We start from the raw sequence: 6,000 nt of genomic DNA on the forward strand, positions 1-6,000 counted from the left end.
TCTAACACACTGAGCTGGATTCTGTTCTGGACATGTGGGAGCAGCAGGACACCAGAGACAGGAGGCTCCTACAAGAAGGAGGTCATTTGATCCGTGCAGAGTCGGAGCGCGGTGACCTCTGACCTCTGACCTCTTTACTTTATTATTGATTTCCTGTTGTGTTGGCAGTGGAGTCGGCTCTGAACCCTGAACGTGCTCACAGGGACAATGCTAACACGCCCAGCAGGTATAATGTTCACCGTCTTAGATTAGCGTGTTGGCATGCTAATCTTAGCTAATCAGCAGAGGCTGATGGACCATCTTTATTATCTGCAGCCATATTGACCTGATGGTGGCGCTACATGAAACTTCAGAGGATCAGTAGAGTTCTTACAGTTCATCCTGACAGCTGCTGGGTCTCAGTTCAGGTCTGCATCCTTCAGAGGAGCATCTGAAGTCTGTCCCAGTCTGAAGGCTCCTCCAGAGGCTCCTTCTGCTCCCTGTTTCTGGAGGATGCAACGCTACGATCCTTCGTGGCCTCACATATCCCAAGATCCTTTGCGAGTCCCAAAAAGAAGAAAGAAAGAGAGAAAATGGCGACATCGCGTGGCGTACATCGTCACTTTCGTGGGCCTGGGCAGCAGAAATTGTGATGTAAGAGTAAAACATCTGGTGACGCAACCAGGAAATGCTCCAGAGGCTCGACCGTCACATTTAACAACAGCTGACCAGGTTAACAAGGTCTGTGAAGGACTCGCCTTCAAACACCGCAGAGGCCGAGTCCTTCAGAGGACGCAGACCTGAACTGAGACTCAGCACATAGAACGACAGCTGAGGCGTCACAAGTGACCTGAAGACATCATATTTACACCTGTGATGTGCAGGTAAGCTTGTGCAGGCTAACACTGTTAGCTTCATGGTAATAAAGCTGTAAATCTGTTCTGAGATCAGGTTGTGATCACAGCAGACGAGCAGCATGGAGACATCTGGTGTTTCTCTGGTGGACTCCATGAATCCTCCTCACACGAGCAGAACTCCCTCAGAAACATCCTGTTTTTAAGCATCCTTCAGTACCGCAGTGATCCAGTGACGGCTGTCTGAACATCCTCGTGTTCACCGCTAACAGGAAGCGCTAACAGCTAGTTCTGCTAAGTGTTAATGCAGTTTTAGAGGTTTATTTTCCAGCTGCTTCAGTTGTTTAGCAGAAAGCTGCAGCTCTGTTTCACTGTGACGGACCTTCATCATCGTGCTGTGAACTGTCCCTTTAAATCATTCTGTAACGTGTCTGACATGTTTCTGCAGAATAAAAGTGTGATGAAGCTGCTCAGTCGCTCCTCTGCCTCATCAACATGCAGACGAGCTCTGATGTTTCGTCTCTGGATCAAAAAGTGGCGAATGATTTAAAAAACAGAAATGTGATCAAACGTCCGTCTGTCAGAAGAAATAAACAGTTTGTGTCGGACGTCTGCAACAGATTCTGGTGCCGACGGGAAGTCATTCAGCTGTCAGGCTGTTTATCAGAACCAACAGGCTGGAGGTAAACACAGCTACTGACACACACACACACACACACACAGATGCGTTCAGGTCAGGTTGCCGCTGTCGGACGTTTTAGTTGTCAGTAAAGTTAGGGGTGAACTGCAAAACAAACATGGCCGCTGCGGAACGAGCCGAGCAGCTTCATTACATCTCGTTCGTCTTCACTGCTGCAAAGATTATTGATCTACTGATTCATTGATTGGTTGTTTGAAGCTGTTCAGTTAGCTGTGAAGAGTTGGCGTTTGATTCAGTAGTTGACGACTAATCGATCGATTGATTCTGTCCTCGTCTTCAGCTGTGATCATTTAAAAACACACACCGGTCATGTGACGTGTGTTGATCTGTTTTTATTGGTTATACATGATTGATTAGTTGATTTATTCCGACTAACTGAATCAATATTTCATTTTCTTCACTTCTTATTTGATTTGTGATTTTGTGACTGTGAATAATTTTACGTCTCATCTTTAACTTCTGTGTTTTTCATCTCCATGAGGTCATTTCCTGTTTGATGACATCACACTCTGCAGCATCTGATCATTACTTCACTTATTGATCGATAGTCTGCTGATTATTTTCTGAACTTTGGACGAAAACGAAATGTTTGTTTTTGTGTGACCAACAAAATAAAGAAAAACACGAGCTGAGATCAGAAAACGATCAACTGAATTGACTGATTATCAGAATAGTCTCTAAACCAATAACTGAATTGATTAACGGACCGATCACATCAACCCTGATCTGTGCTTTCACTCCCCTGACATCCACACATAATCAATACTGAACACTTTGATAATTGATCAGCTTTGTTTTGCTTTTATTTACATTTAAAATGAATTCATCTCCAGAATCAGATCCAACTGATCGATCAGGTTATTGATCAGCTGTGTGAGAGCTGCTGCATTATTTAAATCATTCATTATCATACAACTGATCACATCACTTATTGATCAGGCAGCTGTGAGCTCCACATCGATTATCATTACTACTGATCAGATTGGACTTATTGATCACTGTTATCTGCAGGAGAGTTCTAATGCTGATCCTGATGTTTATTGATTATCTGATAACATCTGTAATCGGTCGATCTGCCTCGCTCTTCTGTCATCGATCATCAGGCGATTTGTCTGATTGATTAGACGTCGTTTCAGGATCGATCAGGTGAGTGTGGAGCTCGTTACACAACTGACTGCTCTGTGATTGATAACCTTCAGCCTCATGTGAATGGATGTGATGCTCTGTGTCGATCACAGCGGAATGAAATCGATCAATAATCTGCCGAATAGTTCGATCCGGTCCCCCGGTTGGACTCGGTCCGTGTGGGCTGTGTGAGCGGAGCTGGTTCTGAGGATGGAGGCTCCTCTCCAGCACATGGACGGACGGATGAAGGCGGATCGAGAAAAACACAAATGTGGATCGTGTGCGTGCGGTGCGGGGCAGCAGCCCGCGGTGTGTCCGCGCGGCACCGAGCGACGTTTTCACGCTTTTTCTGCGTTTCTGCTGCGATTCGGAGCGTTTTCCTGCCGCCTGCCCCTCTTTGTTCTTCTTTAATGGATCGGCGTCTGGAGCCTTGCTACCTCCCAGACCCCCTCCTCTCCTCCTCCTCCTCCTCCCCCACCTCCCCCACCGCTCTCCCTGCACCGCACACTGAAAAACACATTTGCAGCCGCTGAACGCGTCTTTCACGCAGCGAGATCAAACACGTTGAAACGGGAGAAAAACGCAACGCGAGCCGCTCCGCTCGGTGCGCACGGAGGCCGAACGTGCCTCCAGAACCGCCCGAGGGTAGAAGCAGCTCTACCTGGGGTATCAACCCCCACCCGGCCCCGCTGCCTCACCCCCACTCACCGAGGGGAGGCTGCGGGAGGAGGAGGACATTTCCACGCGTAAAAGCTCCCAGCAGCGGCGGCAGCAGAGCAGCGTGATGCGGCGGGGCGGCGAGGCGTTTTCCCCCCAAACATCCACACATACACCCCCTCCACCTCCTCCACCTCCTCCTCCACCACCACCCCGCTACCCCAGATCTGCCACCCGGACCTGGAGAACCCCGAACCTCCAAACCCCCAAACACAGCTCCAACCCCTCCGGACCTACCTGGACGGACACGCGCAGAAAAGTCCAATCAGTTATTTAAATCCACAGTCCCACGCGCGCTGCCGCTGCCGCCTTTCTTCTTCTTCTGCTTCTTTTTCTTCTTCTTCTGGTCACATAAAGCTGGGCGGGCTGTGGTCAGGTGTGCGCAGCGGGAGCGGTCCGGACCGGTACCAACGTCATGCGTTAAAAAGTGGACCAATAATCCAGAGAAGAGGTTCAGAGAGCGGAGCGGCGCGGCGCGTCTCCCCCATTCACACACAGCCTGCCTCGGCTTGGCTCGGCTCGGTCTGTCCCTGCTCAGCCACAGCCAGCCCCCCATCTGGACCGTACCACTGCGCGCCCGGGTGGGAGGGGGCGGGTCAATTAAAGGGGGGCAGCCAAACCAATTAAACACCAATTAATCTTTTTAATTTCGCTTCAGTCTGTGACTGACCACCTGTGACCAGCGCACAGCAGACCGGAGAGCAGGATTCTGTGGAGAAACACCGACTGTTCCGTGTTATTCGGTGTGAAACAGCTGGGCCACCCCTACAAGAAGCGCCCAATGGTTCAGTCCAGCTCCTTAATCTGCTGTTTTTCTCCTCCTGGAGCCAGATGTGGAGAGAGACTGAGAGAGAGAGCATGACTCACAGCGAGGGAGAGAGAGAGAGACACACACACACACACACACACACACACACACACACACACACACACACACATATGATGAGAGGTGAAGATAGAGGGCGAGTGAGGAGATGCATGATGATAAAGAAAAGACAGAGGAAAAATGGAGGTGGAGTGAAGGAGAAGATGAACAGGTGAAAAAAGAGAGAAGAGAAAGATGAATGACTGAACAGAGAGAGATGAGAAATGACAAAGATATTGAGAATATAGAGAGAGGAGGAGGAAACAGAGAAGGAAGAGGTGGAAGGAAAGATGGAAGAAGAGAAAGAGTGACGGTGGGAAGAAGAAAAGGAACAAACAGAAAACAGACATGAACAGTCTGATGACCTCTGGTGATGTGAGTGGACTCCAGGGCGTGTCGGTACTCTGTGACATCACTGCTGGGTGTGTCCAATCACATGGATCAGTGCTGGTCAGAGGACGAACACCTGTCCTCCCTCTGTGAACAGGAGGGTTGCTGCAGCTTCTCTTCGTCCTCTTCTTCTTCAAAGTGAGAACAGAAAGAAATCAGAAACGATCCGATCTCAGTATTGTGTGTATTGATATCACAGTTATCATCAGCAGCTCTCACTGTTCATCCAGCTCCGTCTCACATGTTATCTGGTATTTCAGGTTGTGATCTTCTGAATCTCTGAGTGATGAAATAAAAACAGTTCTGGCGTCCATGTTGCTCCACATTTCAACAAGATGCACATAAACATAATTAACAGTCGGGTCTAATGATTGCCTGCAGCCTGAGTCATTCATATAAATTACAAAACATATTTATTGTCCTGGTGATAGAAGAAGAATTAGTTTGCATATATGTGCAAGTAAAATGTGTGTAACTGTCTGTAAAGTGTTAGTCACTTCCTGACAGTGTGGTGAGTCAGACAGGTAGACAGACAGGTGGACGTGCAGAGGCAGATCACAGGTCAGATGTCGAGTATAGAAGTGATTCACTTGTGTACGAATATGTATTTGAAACAACAATGACATCACAGTGTGATAGTAACAGGACTTATTCTGCTGCAGTGCATTCTGGGCTTTTTCCTGCTCCTCCTCCTGCAACACCTCTATGTAATAATACTCCATCACATGTAAAGTACAAATTAGAGTACGTCATTATCTCCTCATTAACCTGCTCTGAGTGAGCACCTGTGATGTGATGTCACTTCCTGCTCTGTATGAAACAAACCTGTCCATCACTGAGACAAACAGACTCCATGTTTCTACTCAAAGACAGAAAGAAGTTCATGTAGAACATTTGCTGAATGAACAAGAAGGTCCAAATAATGCAGAATGAGTCAGAGACAGAGTTTCACAGAGTTTATAAAGTGTCTCCAACTCAACAACTCACTAAACTGACACATTTGTTAAGGGAGTCTGGGGACTTTCTCCACGGGGACAAAGAAGTCGCCTATATTGTTCCTGTTTAGTGTCTTTGTAACATGTGACATGTGTAGATCAATAACATGTTTCTTCTTTCATAAATGGAGTGTAAATGGTGAAATCAGTGTAAACAGTGTGTTCAAACAGCTGATCAATGTTGGCAGGTAAGACTTTAGCACTTTAGACACAGAAGCAGACAGGCTGGTACAGACATGCTGCCACAAACTGACACTTTTTACAAGGAGACAAACAACTTCAGCTGAAAGATTTAATGCTGAATTTACAACAAGGACACAATGAGTCAGAATCTGTCAGAGACACAGTTTCACTACGTTATAAAGTTTGTTTTAA

The 6,000-nt window shown here is 47.3% G+C and overlaps 1 protein-coding gene across 2 annotated transcripts in view; it reads right to left on the reverse strand.

The window, feature by feature from the left end:
• Nucleotides 1-4,478, reverse strand: part of plxna3 (plexin A3) — a 93,861-nt gene extending 89,383 nt beyond the window's left edge. For both annotated transcript variants that reach the window (XM_037104513.1, XM_037104514.1), the window contains exon 1: nt 3,613-4,478. The gene's annotated coding sequence lies outside the window, so the exon portion shown is untranslated. The remainder of the gene's footprint in view (nt 1-3,612) is intronic.
• Between the last annotated feature and the right edge of the window lie 1,522 nt (nt 4,479-6,000).

This window comes from Acanthopagrus latus, chromosome 7 (assembly GCF_904848185.1).
Source record: "Acanthopagrus latus isolate v.2019 chromosome 7, fAcaLat1.1, whole genome shotgun sequence".
Taxonomy (NCBI): domain Eukaryota; kingdom Metazoa; phylum Chordata; class Actinopteri; order Spariformes; family Sparidae; genus Acanthopagrus; species Acanthopagrus latus.